The sequence below is a fragment of the Narcine bancroftii genome, chromosome 1 (assembly GCF_036971445.1).
Source record: "Narcine bancroftii isolate sNarBan1 chromosome 1, sNarBan1.hap1, whole genome shotgun sequence".
In the NCBI taxonomy this organism is placed as follows: Eukaryota; Metazoa; Chordata; class Chondrichthyes; order Torpediniformes; family Narcinidae; genus Narcine; species Narcine bancroftii.
Window position 1 is genome coordinate 341,091,803 of NC_091469.1, and position 11,549 is coordinate 341,103,351.

General features: G+C 43.8%; 1 protein-coding gene across 2 annotated transcripts in view; it reads right to left on the reverse strand.

Moving 5' to 3' along the window:
* The window catches only part of LOC138748959 (leukocyte elastase inhibitor-like), a 42,571-nt gene that overhangs the window by 30,124 nt on the left and 898 nt on the right, over window positions 1-11,549 (reverse strand). Inside the window, exon 1 of one of the 2 annotated variants that reach the window (XM_069909938.1) lies at window positions 9,533-11,051. The exons of the other annotated variant lie outside the window; for it this stretch is intronic. The gene's annotated coding sequence lies outside the window, so the exon portion shown is untranslated. Of the gene's footprint in view, window positions 1-9,532; window positions 11,052-11,549 lie in introns of those variants that run through there. 2 annotated transcript variants of the gene reach the window in all.

Genomic DNA, 11,549 nt, shown 5'->3' on the forward strand with positions numbered 1-11,549 from the left:
TCAGTGGAAGAAGCGAGTGATATCCGAGAAGAGGCATTGAGAACAAACGGCGGAAGGACGCGCGCTAGAGCAGTACTGCTAGAACTCGGTAAGAGTATTTTACTTGTTCCTAAGCATGGGAATAGCGGGCAGTAAAGATGAGAGTCCTGACACAGGACGTGACCACCAGATAGCTACGTACAGCCCGCTTGGGTTGATGTTATCTGAGTGGGGCACAGGAAAGACCCGCGGTAAAGACAAACTGACGATGGTCAGGTATTGTTGTAATGAATGGGTTAAATACCCGGTTAAAGGGAGCTCCGTGTACTGGCCAAAATTCGGATCCGAGGATGAATGGATGTGTAAAGCTTTGAACCTATGGCTCTATCAAAACCAGAAAGACAATGTTGAGAGCAGGGAATATGCAGCCTGCTGGCTCAAGGGATCCATTGAACAGCTGGTTTTGAATGAGAAAGAATTCAGGGATAAGAGAGAGGAGGAACCTTTTGTCCCTGAATCACAGGTTTGGGATGTGTTACATTCCCTCCCTGCACCTTATGTTCCTCCTATGCCGGCTCCTATCTTTCCTTCCCCTCCTATAACCTACCCTTCTGCACCTTCCCCACCTCCCCCACCACTAGAGAAGAGAGAAGAGAGCAGGAGTGGTATGATAACTTGCTCACAAAGCACTCGATTACCACCTCTGTTGACAGGAGAGAGAGGTAACTTTAATTCAGAACAGCGTGAGACTCTTCAGGAAGAAAGGGCAGAACCCTTTGATTCATTTCCCAGGGAGCAGGAACCCAGACCTAATAAGCCAGAAACCAATTGGATGAGACCACTGCGGGAAGTTCCCATGGGAGAGGGTCTCGGTTTCGTAAATGTGCCCCTGACCAGTACTGAAGTGCGTAACTTTAAGAAAGAACTGACCTCCCTGATAGAAGATCCCCAGGGATGTGCCGAACAGTTAAGACCAATTTTTGGGACCAAATATATATACAATATGGGGGTCTCGACATAGAATCCCCAGCAGGGGAACAATTGGTACTAACAGGTTTTGTTACCAACTCAGCCCCAGACATTAGGAGAAAATTACAAAAGACAGAAAATTGGCATGAGCAGGGAATAACCCAGCTTCTACAGATCACACAAAAAGCATTTGTCCAGACATCTGAGGATAAGCAGAAAGCAAAGGCTACCATTTTGATGCAAGCAGTTAAAGGAATAGTAGATGAGTAACATGAAAAAAGGCAGGGACTGTGTGCCAGCTCCTGAATGTTGGGAGAAGTGCAGGGAGTGGGAGAGTAGAGACCAGAGATAATTTCATAAATCACGACTTCCCACTTCAGTCACTGACCATTATTGATTAAAATTCATGCTAAAATTTAAATGTCATAAAGGATCGTTTATCAATACTGTAGAATGAGCGAATTTAACTACCAGTTAATTCCAATTTATGAAATAAATTGTATTCAAATGTGATTGTGCAGTACCTGAGAGTTGTGATGTTATAACATTTGCAGGGAGAAATGTTTGCGCAAATAGGGTGAGTTCTACACGTCTTATTTTAAGTGTATGTAAGATAAAGAAAGGATCTGATGTGTAAAGTGGCTGGATCAGCCAGTTGAAGGGGGAGTGTGCATGTCCCTTTAAGTGCACTGTGGCACTTGAAATTGAGGCTTCAGGCTCTTGTCTTGCAGTTAGAGGTATGGAGTCCTATCAATAGATTTAGTACATTTCTTCTACACATTCAGCAGTCAAGGTCCGTGAGTTTAAAGATCACCCACCTCTGGAGAATAAAGATACCTCTGGGGATTCCTATGGGGATTCCTATAAGTTTAATCATTTCTCTGGTGCATTTTCCTCCGGAGTGAAATTAATGCCTCAGCACAATTTCTCTGTATTGCCGCTGTTATTTAATTCATGATAACTTTCCCCCATTCATCAGGTTTATATTTAAATCCGGTAGTGCGGAAGTTACATTGTAAATAATCACGGAGGTAAACCCTGCGCAACTGGATTCAGCTTAATGGAGAAATAAACCTGCGAACTGGTCTATGGTGCTGTGTGAGTACTGCAATAGGTGGAATATGATTTAAATTGGTGGCATAGTTCAGAACAATTGGGTGCATAAGAATAATAATATAATTAAGAACTCACAGATCTTGTACCAGATGCTATTCAGTACATCTTGACTTAAGGACTGGAGAAATTGGCATGTTAGAATGAGATTGGCATGGCACCAATATTTCTTGATTCAATAATGACTCCACAAGCTCCAGGATTCATGCAGCAGAACTTTTAAGTGGAATATAATAGAAACTAGCCTGTACTTAAATGATTGTGTGTGCAATCTTCATAAGAACATCTTTTAACTTTTTTTTGGTGCCTGTTTTACAGACTGTTTTAAATAAGGCCAGCTCCTGTGAGCTGTGGCACAAGGCATTTTACTTAAGGCAGAACTAAAGGTTGAATATGTTTCAAGTTCTCTTGCAGGGGCTCTTGTGCTGCAATGTCTATTATGTACTCACTCTAACAAATTGGAGGGTTGTGCCCCATACAGACAAGCAGCTCCAACTGTATTTTAATAAGGTCTAACATATTCAAAACCCATGCAAATATGGTTTGTGTTTCATTTTACAATTTTTACACTAACACAAAGGAAAGTCAGATTGTTATTCATTTTATTAAAACCTGGCGATTGTGTTTATGTAAAAGCATGGCAAGAGGATCAACTAAAACCTGCCTGGGATGGTCCCTTCTGTGTACTTTTAATTACAGACACCGCAGTAAGAACAAGAGAGAAAGGCTGGACCCACATTCAAAGAATTAAACCAGCTTCTGAACCACAACATCACGACACACAGATTCAAACCTCAACCTGGCGTGCAGTTCCTCATCCATCAGACCTGAAACTTACACTGCGCCGTGACAAAGTGCCGTAATGTTACATTTTTTTCGTTTTTTTTAATGGTTTATACAGTTATTGTTGTATTCTTTATTGCCGTATTTTTATGGGTTTTACATTTATTTTCGTGCTTTAATGGTTTATTCAGTTATTGTTGTATTTTATTGCTGTTTTCAATGAGCTTTACATTTATTGTGGTTTATTCAGTTATTGTTGTATTTTATTGCTGCTTTCAATGGGTTTTACTTTCATTGTTGTTTTACTCATTTTTTGGAATATTGTTCGTTAATGTTTTAAGTCCCCCTGGAATAGGGGCAGCAGAGGTTACAATTGTGCTCCTTTAGAATGTAGACAGGGCATAGATTTAATGTTTAGTCATAGTGGGGTATGGGTTAACAAGGGATTCCAATACGGACCAGGGGAACTGAACAGCTTTAGTGGAGTACATCTAATTTGTATCTTAGCCTACACAGGTATTAAAGACAGGAGTTTTGAAGCGATAGCACAAAGGACATGGTGGGACAAAGACAGACAGAATGGTAGTCAGGATTGTACATGTAACAGAGAGAGAGAGAGTTAATACATATGCTAATGTACACAGACAGGCTGCAACTCACAAGTTCAATGATATATATGCTAATGTGAGCAGACAAGCTGCAACACACAGTTAAATCACAAGAAACAATCCCCCCCCAGCTTGGTCACTTTTCATCACCCCGTGAAGGGGAGCACCAGTTTCCAACAACGTGAGCTGCTTGACACTTTAATATCAGGCTCCAAACAGCCTTCGGAGATCGGTGGCCCTAGGGTTCGGGGCTGAAGAGGACATCAGATACTAGCCACAATTCAATGGAACCGCCTGACTACTGCTACTCGTTCGCTGCTGAAGGCAGCGTTTCTCACAGACTGCTACTCGTTCGCTGCTGAAGGCAGCGTCTCTCACAGACTTCGTCAGGACAATGCTTACAAAAGTCGGGTGGTTAAAAGACACTGCTTCAATGTTTCAACGTGAATCTGCCCATGCCCATGTTCAGACGTGGCAACTTCGGACTGATGTGGGATGGACTAGACTCTTTACTGAGAACTGGAGCCTGATACTCGCAACCCTAATAAGCAGCTGGACTCGCTACTCTGACCTTCATGGTGCTCCCCTACCTAAAGACTTTACACAGGTGTTACATTTCGGTTATTGACCAGCTGGGTAAAACTACACCTTACACTTGAAAGATCAGTATTACTGATCTAAAAGAAAAGTGAGGAGGGGGGGGGGGGGGAATCAGTCACACTGACACTAGTAACCAAAGATCAGTAACACTGATCATGGTGAAAGATCAGTATTACTGATCTAAAAGAAAAGTGAGGATTGTGAGAGATGGGAAAATTGATCTAAAATTATGAACATGGAAGAAACTATAAAGTTCATCAGTAAAATGGCTGTAACCAGTTCAAACAGGATAAGCCTGGGGCTTAGGATGCAGGAAAGCAGAGTCAGCACGATTAACATAAGAATCTTCTAGTCTTTGTGACAAGACCATAGGACTAAGATAAGGAATGGTAAGGTACAATAGAATGTAGGAAGTTGAGGTAGTCTGGATCAGATAAGGGTCTCCTAGCCCTGGACAGAAGTACCAAGTCATACATTTCTAATTAGCTAACCATACACAGATTTATACATATGAAATTAGCCAACCCTAGATAGAATGAGTCAACTCTGCATATCAAGAGACTGTAGCCCAGAGAATCAGGAAGGTGTGAATAAGGACAATGACATGAAGGGACACCGACAGGATACCCACCCTGGTTCTCCAAGTATACTGAAATTGCACGTAGGCAGGCAGGATTGCCTAATGCCAAACCTCTCCAGCAGGAGGCAGAAGAATGTAAGGGGGAGGGTATTCCTACACTGAAATCAACTGTATAAGAGTTGGGTGAGCCCCAGTGTCTGTGTGTATTCCCAGGGTAAGGGGAAGCACCCAACTTTGCATTGTTGTAGTAATAAATGTTCTTTGTTCTCAATTTTTGTCTCGAGCAATTTCTTTAAAGGTACATTAATTTCTAACAACAGCGTCTTCATTTTTGAGGTCTTTCATGGCTTGTTTCAGCATCATGCTGAATCATTCAGTCATGAGGTTAATAGGGGCATTTTAAGAGAAAATGAACTAAAGCCATAAAATGAGGGTACAGTAGTAGGAGATGGAGAACACAAAGGAATATAAGGTTGTGAAATACAAAGCCCATCAAGTCAGGTGTGGCGGGTTATATTTTATATATAATTATGGTTTTAAAAGAGATAGATTGTTTCTGTTTGTGGTGACTGACACTAACCTCCCCTCCCCCCACCCCCCCCCCCCCCCGCCACCCCGTTAGTGTCACAAGACACTTCACAAAAGAAATCTCATTTAAAATGCAAGAGCTATGCATAAGGAGACTTCATTCCATAGTGATTTTAGAAACTTTGAAAAATGGAAGAATGCCTATGGAAACTTCACAAGTAGGTGTTAATTGGACTGATGCTGTGGAGTAAATGAATTATTGTTTTGAAAGCAACAGATGGCCAATATCAAGAAACTGTCTGGTTGCAGTTTGCTCTTCTAAGAAGATCATGTGGTTTTGCAAGGAGAGGGAGGGAGAGAAAGAAACTTTCTGAGAAAGAGGGAAGAGGGAATTCAGTTGGAGTTCTGCAGTGGCTTTTGGAAGCTGCAACTTGACAAGCTGGCAGCTTGTTGAAGACCCCATTTTGGAAGGTGGGTTGTGAGTTCTGAGTTCAGCCTGGTGAAAACCCTGAAATAAGGGAAACAAGAGGCACTCTATGGTGACCTGGAAGAAGAGGTTATCATTTGGAAAACCCTAATGGGGCAAGTTTCTTCAGCAAGACACTGAACTACTGATCGCAGGGTATCAGTTTGTGTGTGTCCAGAGAACAACATATCTCTCTCTGAAACCAACTAGAACTTTCCTGAGCAGTAACCATTTACCTTTTCACTGATGAAAATTCATGTTAAATTCTGTGCACATTATAAGAATTGCCCGATACCAGTGAACTTGGAGGAGTGAGAAGTGAGATTGGTCTGTGAATCAAAGAACTTACCTGAACATGTACACATTACATACACATGCGCTTCGAATTAGAAGGGGGTTAAGTTAATAGTAATAAGTTAAAGATCTATCCTGTTTTTATGTTTAAAGAACATTTTTTAAAAACTTTTATTCATGTAACCATTTATCTTGGTGAATTCCTATTGCTGCTGGGTTTGGGGTCCTCTGGGCCCATAACATAGGTTAAAGTAAAACAGCAAAAAAAAACTGGACATTTCTGTCAGGTATTACTAGAACTATGGGACATAGCTTCAAGATTCGGGAATAAGGAGGAACTCGTTTCCGCAGAGAGTAGGAAATCAGTCCAAGGAAGCAGTAGAGGCTGCCTCATTAAAAACACCGATATATTTTTGTTAGCAAATCCCTAACAATAATGTGACAAAATTCAACATTGAATCAAGAGGATAGCAAATTATGAGGTGCTGTTCCTCCACTATGGCCCTCTTGCACTGACATAATGAGAATTAAAGATCAAAATCTCCCCTGCAGGTTGAATGCAAGTACTCTGCAAATTGGTAATTTAATCTGCAGTTGTTTTTCTATGATATACAGGAAGCTACATTGCTTACACCCAGTTTGTAAACTAAGTTTGGAAAAAGTGAAATGAATCACTGCTTTTCTTGGAAGGACTGCTTGTGTTCTTGACTATGGGAACAAAAGGAATGAAAGGACAGCTCTTGATATAGAGTGGGATGAAGGGGAGTGGTTGAAGGATATGGGTAGAAGAAAACTTTACTAAAGGAATGATCCTTTCAAAATGCACGATAAAATGGGACATTAATAATGAAAATTGTTAATGTTAAATAAGCTGTACATCAAATAATTTTTGGACATCAAGTATTATTAGATGTATTTATTGAAATATCACAAGATAAGGAAGAGATCTGACCCATTTTAGTGCCTCCATTCAGAACAATCCTAATTTCTTAACATTGCAATATTGAATTGTTTTCACATGCAAGCTGGGTTTTCAGTTCTACCAAAGTGTAAATCCATATCAAGCATTGATCATATCTCACAATGTAATAAGATTGTATTATACCAGTTAAACATTCACCTCTTGCCCACCTCCATATTTACATTTTCCACGACATTTACTATTTCAGAGATACCTCCATTAAAAAAAACCCTTCAGACTGTTTTTCCATAAAATTTAGACAACAGAAACTATAAAAGCATCCTCATGACACTTCCCCACTCAGGTCTCCAGTAGTATATACCTTATTGTGTCAGTTTGATATAACTATGGTACTTGATGCACAATCTAGACAGAGCACTAATGGCCTGATCATGAATTTCCATTTATATTTAAACATTCAGTCTGTGCCAATCAATATTTTGTTTGTTATATCCATTGTAGCTGCATTAATTATACATATTTAGCTCTGTGCTGTTGACAAGGGACCTTTGAAGCTCAGTCTAAAGTCAGCGCATTATGCTTCAAACATGAAAGGATGAGGAAAGAGCTAGCAAGCATAGGTTGGGATTACATGCTTCAAATGAGCAACAGTGGAAGTCATTCAAAGAGATTTTCAGGAAAACCAGTGGATCAGATTATTATAGAAATGGTGAAAGAATGGAACATGCTGTTTGTTGTGCAAAGGGACTTGGGAACACATCAGTACAAATTGCACAAGATTGATTTGCAGGGGCAACAGGTCATCAAGATGGGAAATGAAATGTTGGACTTTGTTGCTAGAGGCGTTGAATTTAAGAGCACGGATCTTCGGCTGCAACTGTATAGGGTGCTTGGTAAAGCCACGCCTGGAGCACCTGTGTGCAATTCTGGTCTCCATATTTGAGAAGGGATATATTGACTTTGGAGCTGGTGCAGAGGAAGTTAACTGGGTTGATTCTGGAGAGGTGGGATTTGCCTAAGTGGAGATTGAGTCTCTTGGGTTTGTACTCACTGGAATTCAAGAATGGAAGGGGATGTTGTGGGAACATATGTAATTATGAATGGGGTTGACAAAATAGAGGATGGAAAGTTGTTTCATCTGGTAGGTATTACTAGAACTATGGGACATAGCTTCAAGATTCGGGAATAAGGAGGAACTCGTTTCCGCAGAGAGTAGGAAATCAGTCCAAGGAAGCAGTAGAGGCTGCCTCATTAAAAACACCGATATATTTTTGCATAGTAAAGGGTTATGGGGGAAAGAGCAGATTTGTGGAGCAGTGCCCACAGCCGGTTCAGCCATGACCTTAATGAATGTCTGGCCAGGTGGCCAACATTTGCTCCCATTTCTTATGACATCCCCTCTTTGCTTCTCTTGTGCACATATCACACTTTTGATTCCACCAATACATACACATTTGCTGCTCACCTTAAACATATTATTGGATAGCCACATTCTTATAACAACCAAAAACAGAAATTCCACCCAAATGGATATCTTCTTAGAAATGGAACTCTCTCTTCCTCATATTTATAGCCCACAGTTTTAGACATTCCTCACAAATGAACATTAAATGTTTTGAAAGGCTGGTGATGAAGCAGATCAGCTCCTATCTGAGCAGTGACATGGATATGTTCCAGTTCACCTATTGTAGTAACAGGTATATAACGAATGCCATCGTACTAGCTCTACAAAAAGCCCTGGAACACCTGGACAGAAAAAGTGCATTCATCAGGATGCTCTTTATTGACTACAGTTCAGCATTTGACATCATCATCATCCCCTCAAAACTGAGCAGCAAACTCAACACCCCACTGTGAAACTGGATCATGGATTTCCTCACCTCCAAACCAGAATCAGTGAGGATTGTCAAGAACATCTCCTCTACAATTTCCATCAGTACCAGAGCACCACAGGGATGCATTCTTAGCCCCCTGCTCTACTCACTTTATACCTACGACTGTGGCTTGGTACAATAACAACACCATCTTGGAATTTCCTGACGATACAATCATAGCGAATTTGTACGGTGGGAGGAAACCAGAACACCCAGAGGAAACCCATGCAGAAACAGGGAGAACGTGCAAACAGCCAGCATCGGATTCAAGCCCAGGTTAGTGGTGCTTTATAACATTGCACTAGTTGTGAAGACCGACTTCTCCTATCCTCCCATATTTCAAAGTAGTGTCAAAATATAAACAAATTTGAGTTTCGGTTACTAATGTCTAATTATTTGAAATGTTCTTCTTCTCACTAATTTATATTTTTTCCTCCAACATCTCTCTTTGACCACAGATCTACTTTTTCCAGCTTTGTGTTCCTAAATCTTGGGATAACTTTCCAGTTAGTTTCCAGTCTCACTCCCCTCCCCTCTCACCCCTCCCTCTTCTCTTCTCTCCCTCCCCCTCCTCCCATCTTCTCTCCCTCCACCCCCTCCTCCTTCCTCTCCCCCACCCCTCCTCTCCCCATCCTCCCCCCACCTCCCACCCTCCTCCCCCCACCTCCCATCATCCTCCCCCCACCCCCCTCTCCCCACCCTCCTCCCCCCACCCTCTTCCCCCCACCCCCTCTCCCCACCCTCCTCCCCCCACCCCCCTCTCCCCACCCCCCTCTCCCCACCCCCCTCTCCCCACCCAGTTACCAATTATTACACCTTTAAATTAATTCCAAGCACTTCAAATGACACTGATAAGCTCTATCAATAACCACGAAGTCGAGAGCAGGGGAATGACAGGCTTAACTAAACATAAGACGTTTTGACTGGCCAGAATCCAGGTACAGGAATGCCAGAAAGGAGGAAGGAGGTCGACCTTTATGGCCAAGTCATAAGGGGTGGAGACATAGGAGATAAGTCACTCGTGGGCGGGCCAGCCTCATACATAGAACAGCACACAGGTAACGTACATATTACTCTTCTCTTTCTCTTTGGCTTGGCTTCGCAGACAAAGATTTATGGAGGGGTAAATGTCCACGTCAGCTGCAGGCTCGTTTGTGGCTGACAAGTCTGATGCGGGACAGGCAGACACGGTTGCAGGGGAAAATTGGTTGGTTGGGGTTGGGTGTTGAGTTTTTCCTCCTTTGTCTTTTGTCAGTGAGGAGGGCTCTGTGGTCTTCTTCAAAGGAGGTTGCTGCCCGCCAAACTGTGAGGCGCCAAGATGCACGGTTTGAGGCGATATCAGCCCACTGGCGGTGGTCAATGGGGCAGGAACCAAGAGATTTCTTTAGGCAGTCCTTGTACCTCTTCTTTGGTGCACTTCTGTCACGGTGGCCAGTGGAGAACTCGCCATATAACACGATCTTGGGAAGGCGATGGTCCTCCATTCTGGAGACGTGACCTACCCAGCGCAGTTGGATCTTCAACAGCGTGGATTCGATGCTGTCGGCCTCTGCCATCTCGAGTACTTCGATGTTAGGGATGAAGTCGCTCCAATGAATGTTGAGGATGGAGCGGAGACAACGCTAGTGGAAGCGTTCTAGGAGCCATAGGTGATGCCGGTAGAGGACCCATGATTCGGAGCCGAACAGGAGTGTGGGTATGACAACGGCTCTGTATACGCTAATCTTTGTGAGGTTTTTCATTTGGTTGTTTTTCCAGACTCTTTTGTGTAGTCTTCCAAAGGTGCTATTTGCCTTGGCGAGTCTGTTGTCTATCTCGTTGTCGATCCTTGCATCCGATAAAATGGTTTGCATTTAATGTATCCTTTGTAAAATTGTACCCACGGCAGAAACTCATTGCACGCTTTACTTCCAAGATTTATTTCATGAGTCATCACAACTCTCTTGCCTTCTATAGTTTCTACTATTTTCATTAACTCCCATTTTCCCCACTGCTCGTATTAAAGAAAAGCACCAGGCCAAGAAGACATTACTTTTTTTTAATTTGCCAGCCTTCGGCTGTGTGCGTCTCTGGATTTTGTTTTAACTGGGATGGTCCGATTGCAGGGCCAAACATCATTTATCGCTCCTGTATCATCGTTCTGGTCGCCCGACTTCAATCTGGGCGTTGTCAGCACGTTCTCCACGACCCAAAGTCGTGTTGAGAAACGGGTAAGGACTTTTTAAAACCCAGCGATAATAGCCAACAAACTGCAGGGACACGGGGAGGAGAACGGGACGGATTTGGTTGCTCTCTGGAGTGAGCGTCCCCTTTTTGTGCGGTCATGACAAGCAAGCGCAGCCTCCGTCTAGGCAGAAAGAGGCTGCCCTCCCCCCTGGGCTTCCCTCCCCCCCTGACTTCCTCCTTCCCTCTCCCCCCACCCCCCCACTTCCTCCTTCCCTCCCCCCCACTTCCTCCTTCCCTCCCCCCACTTCCTCCTTCCCTCCCCCCACTTCCTCCTTCCCTCCCCCCACTTCCTCCTTCCCTCCCCCCCACTTCCTCCTTCCCTCCCCCCCCACCCCTGGCTTCCTCCTTCTCTCCCCCCCTCCTGGGCTTTCCCCCCCCCCCCCGGGCTTCCTCCTTCCCTCCCCCCCCCTCCCGGGCTTCCCCCCCCCTGGGCTTCCTCCCTTCCTCCTTCCCTCCCCCCCTTCCTCCTTCCCTCCCCCCCCTTCCTCCTTCCCTCCCCCCCCCTTCCTCCTTCCCTCCCCCCCCCTTCCTCCCTCCCTCCCCCCCGCTTCCTCCTTCCCTCCCCCCCCCCAGCTTCCTCCCTCCCTCCTCCCCCCCCCGCTTCCTC